This window comes from Trichoplusia ni, chromosome 8, assembly GCF_003590095.1.
Source record: "Trichoplusia ni isolate ovarian cell line Hi5 chromosome 8, tn1, whole genome shotgun sequence".
NCBI lineage: Eukaryota > Metazoa > Arthropoda > Insecta > Lepidoptera > Noctuidae > Trichoplusia > Trichoplusia ni.
In genome coordinates, this window is record NC_039485.1 from 3,607,407 (window position 1) to 3,624,345 (window position 16,939).

Below are 16,939 nucleotides of genomic sequence, written 5' to 3' on the forward strand. Positions count from 1 at the left end.
AAGTGCTTGGTAGTCATATAAATATAGGTATAAGTATACGGATTGATAAAACATTGTTTGAGATGGGATGGCGTTGTACGAAAGTTGTGGAATATTATTATTATATTACTAGCTGTTGCCCGCGACTTCGTCCCCGTAGGTAGAAGATATAAACCTACTTGGGATCCAATAATAAATAAACTCAAGGCCAAACCCAAGAGCAGTGCTGCAAGACACCGAGACACACTGAGCTCATACTGCGTAGGTCGGACCACAAATAATTAATTAAAATATGAAGGTAGAACGAGCAACATCTTCTGTCAAGACGAACGCCATCTCAGTCTGCCCGTGACCATGATACCTGCAAAGGTTTCGAAACATCGGGAGCTAAAATCTAAAATTAAACCGCGATAAAATCCGTAAAAGTAGTTTCATTTCAATGTCTAACATTCGCGTAAACCTAAGAAATCACTATAGAAGATATAAGTTATGATTTATACCAGCCCTGTTTTTTTCACATTTTCCATTGTATCTTCGCTCCTATTAGTCGCAGCGTGGTGGTTTATAGCCTAAAGCCTTCCTCGATGAATGGTCTATTCAACACAAAAAGAATTTTTCAATTTGGACCAGTAGTTCCTGAGATTAGCGCGTTCAAACAAACAATCAAACAAACTCTTCTGCTTTATATATTAGTAAGTAGTAAGTATAAGTATAGAGTATAGATTAGTATAGATATCATACAACTATTTAAAACTGTTCCAGCAAATATTAAGATTTGTCATATGTTACTTATTTTTAGAGGGCAAAAAAATCAGCATGTATAAATTCTGGATTTGATTTGTATAGGCACCGACAAATAATTCATTGGTATTGTAACCAAGTTTAGTTGGTCCAAAATAATTGTCCTCAATCAATAAGTTACACTTATTTGTGGTGATGAATGAGGGAAAACAGTAAATTAACTAATAATGCACAAAACCGCACTCAACATAATTAACATTACGACCAAAATTATCATCAAAGACTCGTTTAAATGATGCGAGAAATATTCCTCATCGCCATACATTGCGGAGCCCCTCAACTGTGCTATCAAAAGCGATACACTATTGCAGACAATGTATTATAACTCACTCAATATTTCATATCTAGTCTAAATTAACCGAAACATAACAATACAAGGCATTGATTGAAATTCAATCGAAATAGTTGACACGTGCCAATTGCCTAAAATATCATGTTCATTATTTTGATTAACCCTACTAATTGTTTGCTGGTATTTTGAGAGGTAAATACAACTTTAGGCATAAAAAACAATTATGAGCAGTGTGGAACTCTTACTAAATAATTACTAGATATTATCACTTAGTCTTAATAGAACCGGTATTAATATTCAGAGTATTCAGCTGAATCGGGAAATCGGTAGCCGTTCCTAAAATTTGAGAGAAAATGCTAGACAATAGAAGAATATACAACGTTATACATTCTGCTTTAATATGTTTTTGTAGGAACAGGATTTGTTTGAATTTAATTATTCACAGAGTTGAGTTACAATTTTATTTCATGAAATGATTTTTTTGTACAATTTCTCTATTAATGTTTTTGTTTTTATCTTTGCAGGTAGCTAACTACGGTGCGTGACTGAAACAGAATGTATGATTATGAATACGAAGATCGTCATCAATAATATTTTTTTAATAACAAAACATACGACCTCCTTCAATAAAAACTACTGAGCCAAACTTAATAAAATTTTATGTTACCGAATTACAACTATTTCACGTAAGATAAAAAAGAATCAACCAAATCGGTTAATGCAGCCCGAAGTTCTTAAAACAAAAAAAAAACGGATAAATCGAGAAGTCCTACATTTTAAAGTTGGTTGAAAACACCATCTTCACAATCGTCAATTAAACTGAATTATAAAATTTTGTCCTATGCTTGGTTCAAACCTGCAACACGTTAAACCCACTGAGTTTTTCTTCGTGACCTCTACCGCTCGACTATCCGAGTCCAGTCCAGTCTCCTGACAAACAAAAAGGAAACAAATTAAAAATGGATTTTACATACAAACTGGGTTTACACAGCGCGTCTAACAATGTTGTAGGTAGGACATAGGGAGTTGACGCTTGTCATGAATCATTTATCACCGAGGAAAGCTCCGAAAGGGATGGGTATGAATCCGAAAGGGTAACATTAAACAATAACAAACATAACAGGTGTTTCTTAAATAGATTAGAATGACAAAAATATTGTTATACAATCGTTTTTCAAAAAAACAGTAGTCACAATATCTATACTAATATATAAAGCTGAAGAGCTTGTTTGTTTGTGTGAAAGCGCTAATCTCAGAAACTACTGGTTCAAATTGAAAACATCTTTTTGTGTTCAATAGACCATTCATCGAGGAAGTTATAGGCTATATAACATCATGCTGTAACTAATAGGAGCGAAGATACAATGGAAAATGTGGCAAAAACGGGGGAAAATATTAATCTTCGAGGGCTTTCGTTCAAAAATTCCTTACTTATATCTTCTAACCACGCGGTCGAAGTCGCGGGCAATAGCTAGTAAAAAATAAACTTTAAGAACAGGTTAATGCACTTTTTCGAATTCGGAATTAAGCGCGATACATCATGATTGGCGACCTTTATGAAAAGAATCTAACATTGAATTTAGTGTTGACAATTTGTTTAGTAGTTTATAGGATTCTGTATCTACAGTTGAAATGTTTACAAGTGGGTTTCTAACAAGAAATAAAAGTCAAGGTTGAGTGACGGTTGGTACGGTAATAAATTTTATTAGTGACTGCAATTCAGTTTTTGCTAGCCGAAGTATTTTTACGGAACCCTTGCTGTTATAACTCTTTTTGTCATAGACCCATCTTTTGACCCACTTTTCATTTTAAACCATTCTCTTTACTCTCCATAATGTTATTGTTAATTACAAAAAGAAATAAACAAAACACAAAACCGATTCAAAAGCACTTCGTATAAAGATTATCTCTCAACAATGAACCCGTCTTTCATTTGAATATCATCGCTGGTCGGTCCCTTTGTTTCATTCAAGGCTTAACCCTTAATACCTTTGTCTATCATGTAAGTAAGTTATAAAGGATTATTCAAAGACAACTCGGAAATTGCTTTTGAGAGGTTAAGGGTTTAATTATAACCTTCTTTGGTATTGTTTTATTGGTTTTGAGGTCATTTCCGAGTTGATTTGATTTTGGATTAACATCTTAGGTTACGTGGTTGTTTCTTTTGAGTATACAATTGAAAATACGTTAATATTAATTTGTGAATTTTATTCCAATAAACTGATGACCTCTATGACACTAGTGATAAGAAAATACAGGTATGTGTTTATTTAATTTCAAAAAAGGTAATGCTTTTGTCTGTTAGTATTAATTAGCAGCTGGTATTGTTACTAGATGATTCATAATTGAAGGCAGGTTTAAATGAAAATATTTCAACTATCTTAAAGACCCAACACCATAACTATAGCGACTTCACGAAATCTAGGACAACCGATTAAAATCCATCAAATTTTTCTTCAAATACTTGACAACATCCGAACAACCCTTCACCCTGAATGCACCAATAGATCCGTGTCATCTCAATAAAAAAAAATACAAACCTCAGTCACTACAAGAAAAACGTCGCAACAGAAATCAGCAAAGAACAAAACACTGTCATTGTTCTCAGTAACAGTACGACCTGCGACTGTTTATGATTCATAAGGTCTCTTGTAAAGCCTTTGCCGCTGATCCGAGCTTCAAACAACACTTGATTGCTTACTTCATACTGATTGTTACAGCTCCCATTATTAAGAGCACTGTTACTGTTGGAAAATATAAAAATACAGGCGAGAAAAATCTTTTAATATTTTTGTGAGAAAGTTTGAATAGAGAAAACTTTTTGTTATTTATTCTTTAATTGTGAGGAATTTAACATTTTGTAGTCCCAAACTGACTTATTTACTAATCCTAAAATCAAATGGGAATAACTCCAAAACAAGCCAAATAATTACACCAAGCAACAACCTGATAAAAAGCATGTTTTACGGTTTATAGAGAAAACAAACAAATTCCTACGAAAACCGAAACAACTTTTAAATCCACTCAATAAAATCCCTGGAAATGACTCAATGAAGTTACCGCGAAAAAAAAGGAAAAGTATGACGAAAAAATTCAGTTGAGCCTCTATAAAAATTCTGAACATGTGTTACATCCACAAAGGGTGTTGGGTATCGCCAATCATGCATAAACCGACCCTAAAGGTTCGGTTTCGTGATTGCGGCCGATCCCAGATCTCGGAAACGGCGAAATTTTTCACAAGCTTTCATAAACTGTGCTCGTAGTTGCAAGTCATATTTACAAGGGAGAGGGAAGTGGTACATAAGCACACAGCCGTAGTACTGGAAGCATTTTTTCTAAACGCATGAGCTATCTGATTCTCAACGCTTTTTTCTAAGGCAAACAAGAGGTCAAATTGGACATACTGAACATATTAACAGAAAGAACTTCTAGTACTTAGGGTTTGTTATAAACTATAACTCGTTATCGATTTTCCTAATTTAAATAGGCTGAGATTGTCATCTTATAACAGAGGAACTCACACGTAGCTTTAGTTTATTCTACGATGGCATTAGTCGGTATATCGCGTGTAGCATTTCACGGAAATATACCTTAACATATTGACTGCAAAGGATATCACTTTCAGTACCGCTTAACAGAAATGATTCGATGATTCAATTTTTATTTGCGTTCGTTTTGAAGTGATTTTTGCGTTATTTTATGTATGGTTAAGATTTAAAGGACTTGATTGCTAACCAAATAACACGTTAATGTCATTGAAATGGTGTAAAGCGTGGGCGGTTTTTTTTTCTCATTCTTTCTATTCAGCCTTTCGTTAAAGGGACTTCATAATCGATCGATTTAAGTCTCTTGATTTGTATGTATCATTTAAGTTATAACAATATCAATATCGTTATTAAATTGCCATTTTTCTCGCATTTCATTTAGTTGATTAGAATCTTGTACAGTTGCTTACTCTCCAAAAATGTCAAGATAGAGTTAGACTGCTATCTTTGGCAACCTCCCAAATCTGATTCAGGTCAGTGACTTAAATAAGGTTTGATTCTTACCTTTTATTTATTTAAGTAAGATTTATTTCTATTTTAATTCTAGTTAACTTTAAAATAATTGTGTTTATTTCAATGAAGTAGCAACATACTGCATCTGCTTGAATGGTCGTAACATATTCTCTACTCTCGTCGATAGACAAATTCTAATGCTGGCATTGAAAATACATATTTAAGTATCGGTCTCCTGTAAATATTATTTCCACTACCAGTTGGTAACATTCAATAAAAAACAAACGATTTAAAAGCTTTCAACACAGAACACGCTTTACTTAGCCTAAAATTCGATACGTTACGAATAAAAAATCCTAACCATAAATAATTGTGTTAAACCAGCACGTAATAAACAGCCAATTCTCGTTATATCCCCGCTTTGATGGATAGTCCACGTAAAAAATAAATCATGAGGAAATGACCTTGCTCTGCTAACAACATAAAGCCTTCTTGATTGTTTTGTCGCGTGTCGGGACGGTTGGCCTGTTTTTTCTTAAGAAATAATAGGTCTCGTTTTGGTGTAGGTATTACATTTTAGCTAGAGACTGACAATCTCGCACTCTGGACTTGGATTCTGAAAAAATATTTTGAAAAATTAGTGAAGGAATTACAAGAGTTATAAAGACTTTTTGGTATTTTGAGCAATGTAAAAGAAAGGAAAAATATCGATGGGTCCGGGTAAAAAAGGAGCATAGGAAACTTAGTTTTATAAACGGAATTAGCATTCAAAGCGAATTTTGCAAATAGCAGCCCAATTATTCGCGTCCATCCGGTCCAGGCTATCACATTACATGAACGTATTCATGACAATTGCTACCGAAAAAAATATAGTCATATCTGCGGCACCATTACTTTTTGAATGATAAAGATAAAAACAAATTTCTTGGACTTCATCGCGTAGGTTAAAATTGTCGAAAACACAATCTTTTTAAAAGATCGTAGGATTTCCTTTTAGTTGAAGGGTTCCCAACATCGTAATTTCGACCCGAGAAATCTCTAGATGCCCTTGAGTTAGTTGCAGCCGTTTTTATCCCGAGACCTTGGATTTGCGTCTAGAATTGTCCAGTTCATTTTATTGTCTTGGAAAAAATAAGGTTTTTGCGGCCTTTTAGGTAAATATTTAGAAAAGTCCTAGGAAGTAGACACATTTTTTATGACTTTATCAGCCATGCGAAGCGAGTAAAATATATTGTTTTCAACAAAAACAAAGAGTTTTGTAGTTTGCAGTTTTAGTAAAATAAATACTTTTTACTGCCGACAAACAACACGAATACTTGAACAGTTATCAACTATAAAATAGCATTAAAATATTGAAAAAGAGTTGAAAATTTTGATCATTCGCTGTCTTAAAATGGCTTTCGTCTCTCCTTCTAAACTAACGTCGTTTTCCATTTTAACGTAAACAATCTCAAAGGCGTTTTCCTTATCGTCTGTGATTTCACGTGGGAATTATATACAAGCAAACATTCATCTCAATCCTTCATTTCCAAAATAATTTTCTCCAGGATAATATGACACTTCTCTAAACTAATTACTTAAACAACAGTGTCTATTCCTAAGTCTGTTAGAACTTCAGACATCCCGAGCGTCTCGTTAAAGGTCTTTGACGTGCTAAGGTGGCTTAATTAAACTTGGTAAATAAAATTAAAGGACGCTCTAAGATTTTTCACTTCCATTTTCATCATGGTTGACGACAGAAAAGCTATCAATCTGTCGGTAGAAACGATTTTATTCTTAACGGATGTTTAACGTAATTGAAATAGACAGAATGGAATTGATTTTTACTGTGACATTTCGCTGATACGTAAAAGTTTTGGACATATTCAAATCTAATTTCGTTCTAAGTTTTATTGAATCTGTTATAAGAATTGAATGAAAAAATCTCTGCTATGCTAAGTTAATGCCTTTATTTACAGTTTTCTTCCATTTTATTGTTAAAAAACATCGGAAACATGTGCACTCGACATGAGACCTAAATTTAAATTCTAATATCGCCAACACTAAACCAGTGTAGTTATCCATGCTAATTCATTCATGCATAGCAGGCATTTGCTATATAATGGAACAAACCGGCAGAAATTATACCACAAATACTCAAATTCAGTAAAGCGAGATCAAATACCAAAGCCATATTAAATTTGCTCTAGTTTTGGTTCACCACAAGCATAGACTTCCTTTGATTCGGAAGACACAGCTACGTATGATCGCAGTTTGTTTACTGAAATTCGCAACTCTGTCACAGGTAGCGAACTCATTACGTTGAATCACTTCGGGAGCGTTGGACAGATAACTCCTTTCGAATTTACGCTTGCCCCGTTGGAAGTTGAAAAGTTCTTCACGAATTCTGACGCTTGTTTGTGGGGACTGATTGGGTTACGCGCATTTATCGTGGCGTGCTCGGGTTGGTTTTGTCTCTTTGGGATGTCTTGTGTCTTGACTGTTGACTTTTATGGATGTGATTTGTTTCGGACGATCCTTTTGTTTTTATAACAAGATATTCTGGATGAGATTTTTTAAATGTTGTGTATTTGTGTAATGAGTTTCTCATTGATCATATTTCAGTAAATGTAGGTCATGTAAAGTCTATTCATTTTTGGTTTAGGTAATTTTAACCTGTGATCATTACAATAACTATTATTAAAAGTTATTAAATAATATTACTTCCAGCTTTGTAATGTACACCATAGCAACCCACACATAATGATTCTATTCATTCAAAATTAAATTAATTAAATATTAACGCTTATTATTCTATTTATCATTTACCATTAATTAGGTATCCATCATATTATATAATACAGCTTTGTATTTGAACGTATACATTGGACAAAACTAAGCCTCATTTAATGCCTATCCATCAATTAATATAATATTAATAACATAAATTTGGAATGCCCAAATTACGCCCTAATTTATTCCAGTTATTGCTTATTTAAAGTATGGTGTGCAGTATCAGAATATTCTTCCGATTCCATTTTTTTACCTACTTCCATTAGTATAATGCTTTCGTTTTAGTTTACCGCAATTGCAGGCACCTGTTCACTACTGTCTTGTCAAAAAATGTTTTAATTGTGCTTTTTTATATAGTGGCTTCTTTAAAAGTAAAGTGTCAAAAGCAGTAGTAGTAAACAAAAGTGACCCAAATTAAATAATTCCCTTTAGCTTAGTTTCTCAATAATGTCCATAAATCTGCTTAATTTTCTCGCATTTGTTTTTATTAAAATATTCTTGATATCGGATTGAACTCATCTGCTATAACTTCGTAATTTACAATCTGATCACATTAGGTTGTAAATTCATTTTTTATAGGTACGTGTTTGAATTTCGCTTTTGCCTGATTCAAAACGCGTGTCCGTTGTGCTTTTGTCTGGATTACCTTTATTATAATTTATTTCTTGAGTCTAACCTGCTTTCAAATTCATATGGCTTTGCGCCAGGAGGAATTATAATAAATCGGATATACATTTTATGGTTGTCTGCTTAAACTATATATTTTTCTTAATCGACGAACTAATCAAAAATAGTTCTATCAAAAACTAAAAACTTTTCGCTCCACAGTCTGCAGACAAAACAAAAAATACTCAGAAATTTACTCAAAATGTTAAAATTTGGACTATCAGCGTTGCAGCTGGCTACCAAAAAGCGTCATAAAGCACTTAAAAAGCTTAAAATTTTTAGTTAGTAAATACAAAATGGAGCACAAACTACGAGTTATGGATGATATTTCATATTTACTACCAATGTCTCCGTACATTATGTGCAATCGCAAATGGAAATACCGCCGCGTGGAGTACGGCATGCATATTTCATTCGTACTAACCAACGGGGAAGGATTGCTACTGACTTATCAAGAAATGCACTTTTCCATATAAATGTGTGCTCGCATTAGAGAATATTTGATGATTAATGAGGTTATTTTGCATAAGAATTTGTTTGGTGAGGATTCTGGGATTTCTATCTGGATCAGCAGAAAACGTCGATGAATTATGAATTTTAAATTGAAAATAGTTTTAGTAATAAATATTTGATGTATGTATATATTAATGGTTATGTTACATTAGTCTGTGAGATTTAAAAGAAAACAATAGTTCTTTTTTTTTCTGTAAACTGTTCTTATTATTTATTAAATGATTATTTAGGCCAGGCCATGATTAACGACTCCGGTTGGTTTTGTAACTAGTCGGGCAATTCCGATAAATACGCGTGATTAAGTTAAGTGTTGCATCATTTAATTATTTTTATTTCCTGAAAGGAGATTCCAAACATCAATAGTGTTTCATTCGTAAACACCAAACACCATATTCTCTAAAATTGTCTAAGCAAGTATCATCAATATTATGGTATTATTGAAAGATATAGCTATATTCGATTTAGCTTATAATCACTAAATCGAATTAAACCTTCGAATATCAAGCCCAATTAAATTTCCTGTAAACGACGTACAGATAGACAAGCCATTATTATACTTCAACTGAACACTACACGAATACGCTTATACGCAGAGACTTGGTAAACTAGGGACTTTTGCAATAATAAAAATGAAAACAATGAAAAAATAATCATGTAATAATCACAAATCTATATGTTAATATTATAAAGCTGAAGAGTTTGTTTATTATTCATTTCATCAAGAAATGCTATGCACCTACGGTGAAAATAAATAGCACCTATTTTTTTAATCTTAACCTATTTCTTATAGCCACGCGAGCGAAGTCTCACGCAACGGTGAGTCTAATGATATAAAAAGAAAATTTATTTTAATAATATTTTCTTGATTATCATATTATAAATTACTTAGCATAGATCATGTTTAATCTTCGCTAATGAGCTTAATAAAATTTATTTCGATTGTTATTTAAGAGTTACAATCAATTGCACTTATAACAAATGTCCGTACTCCATAGTTTTAGCAGTCATCCAGTATAGGAGGATTTGAAGCGATGTTCAATACAAGCACTCAGAGGCCGTAATTTAGAGCAAGTTAAGGATCGTTTGTTGTGGGACTTACTGAATTATGTGTTCACTTGTAGGTTTAATCTCTTTACAAAATGTACTTGCTGTGAAAGCCGTCGAGTATGTGATAGCTGCCGTTTTAGAGGCATTCCGCTTGATTGATTCTGTTTAAGACGTTAATCGTCTTAAAAATGGATGGATCGACTTTCTTTATAAAACTTTGTAAGTATTGAGTTACTAAGTACCTGCATTTAGACATGTGTTTATAAAATACTCATAAAAGAGGTTTTCAATTTGTCGGTTTTTTTTGTAATTTTTCACCTCACGTCGCGGACTGATTGAATATTTTTTTATGTTTTTTTTATCACTTGTAGTGTCATTTAGTAACATACAATTTTTATCTCAATGGCTCAGTAGTTTTTGTATAAATTCGTTTAATTTTTGTTAAATTGTTAAAACAATTTCGTATATAATTGAGAAAATGAATGAAATGTAACGTCCCTTTTTATATAAGTGAGAGCATTTTATAGATTGACCTTCGCAACCTCACAAACTTTACTTATTTATAATTTTAAAAGTATAATTTATTAAAGTAACCTTTTTCATTTGCTATTAATCTTTTTATTAAGACTTAGTAGTTTTTACTACTTACTAATTTGCAAAGGTTCAACATAAATAATGGCTTAGCAATTAGTAGTTAGGGATCATCTTTGTCATAAAAAGCCGTGACTTCTCTTCATTAATCAACTAAAATATTTTACAAAGAAATTTTAATTCGGAATTTAAATATTACTTTTTTGCCTTAGTCATTTAACAGTTGTTAGTTTAAAGTGCTTTTAAAGTTTAAAAACTTAAAACAAGTTTTAAAAAACCTAAGTAGTGTAGAAATTTGGTACAATTAAACAAATTAAAGCAATTACTGGTTGCTTTGAGAGATTTTTTTAATCATCGGCCTAGCCATTTCCCAACTTTGTTGGGGACGCTTCCAGTCTAGCCGGATTCAGCTAAGTGCCAGTGTTTTACAAGGAACGGCTGCCTATCTGACCTCCTCAACCAAGTTACCTGGGCAACACGATACCTCTTGGTTAGACTGGTTGTCAGACTTTCAAGCTTCTGACTACCTGTAAAAGACAAAGATGTATGAATCATTCATCAATAAGCCGGGACCCACAATTTAACTTGCCTTCCGAAACACGGAGGAACTCGTTATGACAAAGATGTCATAAATGATGTCACCCACCTAGAGACCAACCGCGTCAAGCATAGCTTAACCTGTGATCGAGTCACTTATGCAGTTATAGCTTAGCATTTAATATTTCCATCATTTCATAAAGTCTGCTTGCAACGGTAACATAAAGTTAAATTTAACTGTGTTTTACCGGTAAACAGATTCCGTTACGGTTTAACAAGCATTATTAATATACCGCTCACGGCTTGTTAGCTTCACCCACAAATAATGTTGTCAAAAGAAACAACATTCACAATACATTTCGCAGGCAAGAATAATTATGTGGAAATATGGGTTTAAAATATATTATATTTGTTAAGTTCGTAAGCAAGTGGATTGGAAAATGCTTTTGGAGTCGATAGACAGTAGCAATGTACAAAATTTAAAGCCGATATTAAATATAAGCGCAAATCGGACTAGCGACACCGTTTTGCACTTTTTAATGAAAAACCCTTCAAATCTCATTTGTCATCCACCAACAAATTTAAAGTTGCTTGATCTATTTCGTGAGATACAGTCCGGTGAGGGATAGACGAACCGACGGAGCGCCTTCAATGATAGAGTTCCATTTTACCCCGTTAGGTCGAAGGATTTTTTTTTTGTACTTTAAATTAAAAAAACCGCACAATATTCCAAACGTAATAGAAACATACATTCTTGTAGTATTCAATTATTATTCTAGAAATTAGGGCAAGCGAAAACTACTAATTGAAATTTAATACATTTAACATCAGCTTTCAAAATAAGACTTTATTACAAATAGCCCAAGTACAAAATTCCATTGATTTCAGAATTAATTTGAGATACCTACTAGCTTGTGCTCACAACCCATTATAACCAAGAATGGGTTCAGTACACTCAATTTGCAGCCATGTCTGTAACAGCTCACGTTAGTAATGTGCTGAAGTTAAGAACATGGTAAATGCAAATAATAATATAGTCTTTATATTTTGCACTCTGGTATTATTGCGCTTTTGAGTCTCGAAGGTATTAACTTGACACAGTGTTCTATTTCATAATACTAATTGAATGCGAAGTTTTGGAATCAGATTATATTAGTTTTACTGTTAATAACAGTTTATTTTTGTCCTTTTATTAATCTAAACTTGCCTTCATGGCAATAAATCTATAAAATTTATTTTAAATAAGAAAAACACATAGTCAGTTTTTTTGACGAAAGGACATCTAATTTACGTTAAACAAAAACGAATCCAAATCGGTTCATCCAGTTTGGTGGTAACAAACATAACAAAACAAAGTACAGCCGAAACTTTATTTTTTTGAAATCGATTGAAGACGATGACAATGTTTAAAAAAAGGTTATTAGTCGTTATAATTAAATATGTCTTGCTGATATTTAACTTTCTCACCAAACATTTTAACAAAATTGAAATGGAAAGACCAAAAAATTCCATATCTTAGAGTTTTAATATTTTTGGATATACGCTCATTATCTGTTCACAATATTCCTTTACATAAGTTTGAAATAGCATTATTATATTCAATAAGCACTAGATTTCGTTTCATTTTGATAGGAGTTCAACGAACTAAATATTATTTTAATATAACTATAGTGTATGTAGATTGCAAGGGTTTTAAAAGCTGCACGTATCTCTGTCTTGGTTATTTAAGAGGATTTTTATGTTTGATGAGGTTAAAACAAAGAAAATATAAAAAAAATGCATTTGGTTTTGGTTATATGCGAGATTTACTTGATTATGGATTTTCGGTTTTAGAGATTTTAATGAGTCTTATGTTGTATGGAGATCGAAGTCTTGAGTTCATAAAGCAACTACTAAGCATTTTAAACGCACTTGCTTTTAAGGGGGATTGAATCCGTGACCAGTGAAAAAAATTGGCATGGTGGCATTATACCACTCGTCTATAGAAGTCAAATGAGTGAAATGACAAAGCTTAAATGTTTTACACTATAAATGTAATAAACATGAACTTAAAAATGGATTTATTTCTTTTCATATGTGACCTCCGTTGGAGATCGCATTAATAAGTGAGTTTGAATATATTGGCTGAATTTTCATAATAAAACAAAAATACTCTGTTGAGTTGTTACCAAGCCTTAAATGTTATAGCAGTCTTTGAACTTAAAACTTTGCAGACTTAAGTAATTTTGGTGATAGCATCACATTTCGTAACTTCGTCAAATATGTTTTAAATATTTACTAAGTAAGTCTACTTTAAAATTTTATGTGTTCATGTGGAAATTCTTACATATTCTAGAAACATTAGGTACATTTTAAAAATAAGTAAAATTTCAAGGAAGACGTCCAAATTATTTAGTCAATCACAAACATTTTAAAATTAAAATATATAGTTTACACAATGGATACGACTGCAGTAAAGAGGCTAAAGATAGAAATTAATAAAGAAATAGGATAAAACAATTTCTCCAAATCCCTATCTTTTATTTTATACTAGACTTAATTGACCAGATTTGACAATGGTGTCTCAGTAAGAGAATTCCATTCTTACCCCCAAAAACAACAGCAAAAATCAACATCTCCCCCTTCAACCAACCCCTAATTCTAAGCAACAAATCAATTAACCCTTAAACTTCTAAGAAGTGAGCAATTTACTCAAAAAAACAACTTAATTCTCCCCCAGATTAGGGGGATACCCGGTACACTAATGACTGTTTCCCCATTTCTAATAAGCCACAACAAGGCTCTGCCCAGCCGACCGTGGAAAAAGTAATTGAAGATCATACGTGATTGGAATACCTTCAGTTTGGAAGTCTTATGAGTTTGTGTAAGGTTGCAACCCTTTGAAAAGTGTAGGGACGTAATCAAAACGAGTCTCATGTTTCGGGGAGGGCCATTATTAGATTAAAAAGTAATGGTATTTTGTATAAAACTATCGTCAGAGTGATTCTTTTTCTTCTTTTTCTGCTCGACAAGTTTGACTCTGTCAGCGTCAGTTCATGATTTAAGACTCCGGTTGGATCCAAAACTAGTCGGGCAATCTCAATAAATACGCGTGAGTAAACCATCATTTATAGAGCATCATTTGATAATGGAAAATAATTTGACAGCGGTTAATAATATGTTGGTAGAGAATATCCACGTCCGTAACGTAGGAAAGCTACGAAATGAAATGGAAACGAAGCTTAATATGACATAAAGCGATCAACGGAATTTAACAGGCACTTAATTAAATTCCCGGAATTCGGAAAATAGTTTCATAATTTGTATTTCAGTATTCGGGAAATAAATACTATAAATAAGAACTACTTTCAAAGGTAGAACGGGTTCTAAGGATACTGATTTGGGCAGACAAATGTATTATGGAATGGAGAAGGCAATATATAACCATATATAATCATATTAGCTATGTGGTTAATTGATATACGTATATCAGCTTTCGGGTTCCATATCTAAAAGTTAATTAGTAATGATCCGCCGTCTGTTCGTCTGACACCAGGCCGTATCACACGAATCGTAATTAGTCAGTTGTAGGTTAAGCAAGGATTGGTACATGTCATGGGTGACCTAGGTATTTGATTTTTTTTCTTTAGTTTGTTTAGTTTTTTTAGCCTGTTTGTATGGAGTCTTCAGTGTTTTGAGGCAGCTGTATAAAATAAGATAAATATACACAAATATTCTATTTCAGAATGTACTTTTAACTTAACGAATTAACATAAAACATATGATGTTGTAAAAGCATGGAGTAGCAATGCTAAAATGCTTTCTCGTTCCACAGCACACATAAAATTAAAACTACTTAGCTGGAAACAAATGAGTATAATATTTAGACCACACGGGACGCGATGCACAAGTTTGTTACAATGATCCAAAGTGAACAAAGTACTGCTATTTATTTAAGGATAATGCTAAGTCATCTGGTTCAGCTGTTAGCGCATTTTCAGGAGAAAGTTTTGAAATCATATCAGTATTCCCGTTGAGTCTGGCTAACGTTCCCTCGTCAGTTCGTGGAAACTTGCAAATGTCATATTTTTTGCCATCTAACTTTCTACGTGAAGATTTTGCGCAATCAGTCAAAATTAGAATAGTAGTGCTATAAAGTAGTTGATAATTCTGTATTTTCCGTTTTGCAGGAAATTTACTTCGTTGTCTAAAATATTTTTTACCATAAAAGAAAGACTCAATTTTAAAGTGATCATGGTATGAAAGTGGTGGCAAAATATAGTTTCTAAGATGGTGTGCACTGACAATAAATGAGATACGTCCATTAAATATGTATGTCCCTACGACAAAAACCTTAGACGAATGTGTATCTCATAAATCCCCATTCAAATTTAAAGATTCTATCTCCATAACTACGACTAATACCACAAAATATGAACAGTCATACCGATAGGACTCCCGAGCTCTCGTTGCGCCCAATTGGACTGCTTTTCATTGGGAACTTGACGTGGCGTGTAATAGGCAGCTTTCCTAGAAATAGGTCATACAACTTTGGTGGGCGTTCAACGAAAACAAGTAGTTAAAATTGGGATTTAAGGTGTGAAAAGCCTGTGATATACCTGAATTTGGAATATTTGTACTAATGACTGCTGGATTTTCGCGAGAATCTCATATTTTAAAGCTGAATGGATGCAGATTACGGTTTCATATTTTGCACATTTGTTTTACATTTGCGTGTGCGAAAGCGGTTATTATAAAATAAACACAAATTGTTCTGGATGATACGGTTGATTGTGGCTTGAGGTGATTTTTGTGGAAGGAAACACGTCTTTCTCGTACAAATGTTTATTGGCAACTACTTTAAAAAATACTCGCACCGATAGTTAAGCGAGTGATGTGAATGAATTATAATAACCTTAACATAAGCCGCCCACCAAAGGACCTACAGTCCTTTCAAAAGAAAACAAATTAACATTAACAAATTACAAGTGTCCAATGAATTAACAATATAACACTTATAACAATCAAAAGAGCGAACAGAAATAGTTACACTATAAATGGTGGGCAAGATAAGCATTTAATCAATAACATATTATATCATATATATTTAGTAATTAATCTTCTATGTCTATAGGCAAGGCGCACAACTTCGTGACACATCGCTTGACTATGTTGTCACCGCTCTTGACGCTATAAACCCTTGTCATACCATCGGGGCCAGGATGTTTATCAATAATACGACCCATACACCATTTTCCTGGCGGGAGATTATCTTGTTTGATCAGAACTATTTCTCCAATTTTAAATTCTTCTTCACGTTTTAGCCATTTCGGTCGTTGCTGAAGTCTGGTTAAATATTCTTTTTGCCATCGCGACCAAAAGTCATTTAACAATTTTCTTGTGTATTGCCAGCGTGTCAGGTGACTTATTTTAACATCCTTTAAATTGTGATCTGGTACGACGACTGGCGCTTCGGCTATTAAGAAATGACCAGGTGTCAATGGCTGTGTGGTTTCATCATCTGAGGGACATAGTGGACGTGAATTTAAACAGGCTTCGATTTCACAGAGAACCGTCGTCATCTCTTCAAATGTTAGGTTGGTGTTGAGAATTCTTTTCAAATGGAATTTTATAGATTTGACTCCGGCTTCCCACAGTCCTCCGAAAGTCGGTGAATACGCCGGTATAAAATGCCACTGAGTACCATCGTTAGCTAATAATTCGGCAATCTCTCCATCAAATTGCAAATGAGCCTCTTTCCACG

General features: G+C 33.2%; 1 protein-coding gene across 6 annotated transcripts in view; it reads left to right on the forward strand.

The window, feature by feature from the left end:
- Positions 1 to 16,939, forward strand: part of LOC113496652 (angiotensin-converting enzyme-like) — a 207,224-nt gene that overhangs the window by 173,923 nt on the left and 16,362 nt on the right. For 2 of the 6 annotated variants that reach the window (XM_026875932.1, XM_026875933.1), the window contains exon 3: positions 1,597 to 1,609. The exons of 3 other annotated variants lie outside the window; for them this stretch is intronic. The gene's annotated coding sequence lies outside the window, so the exon portion shown is untranslated. Of the gene's footprint in view, positions 1 to 1,596; positions 1,626 to 16,939 lie in introns of all 6 variants that reach the window. One more of the 6 variants, XM_026875930.1, reaches the window with a different exon arrangement.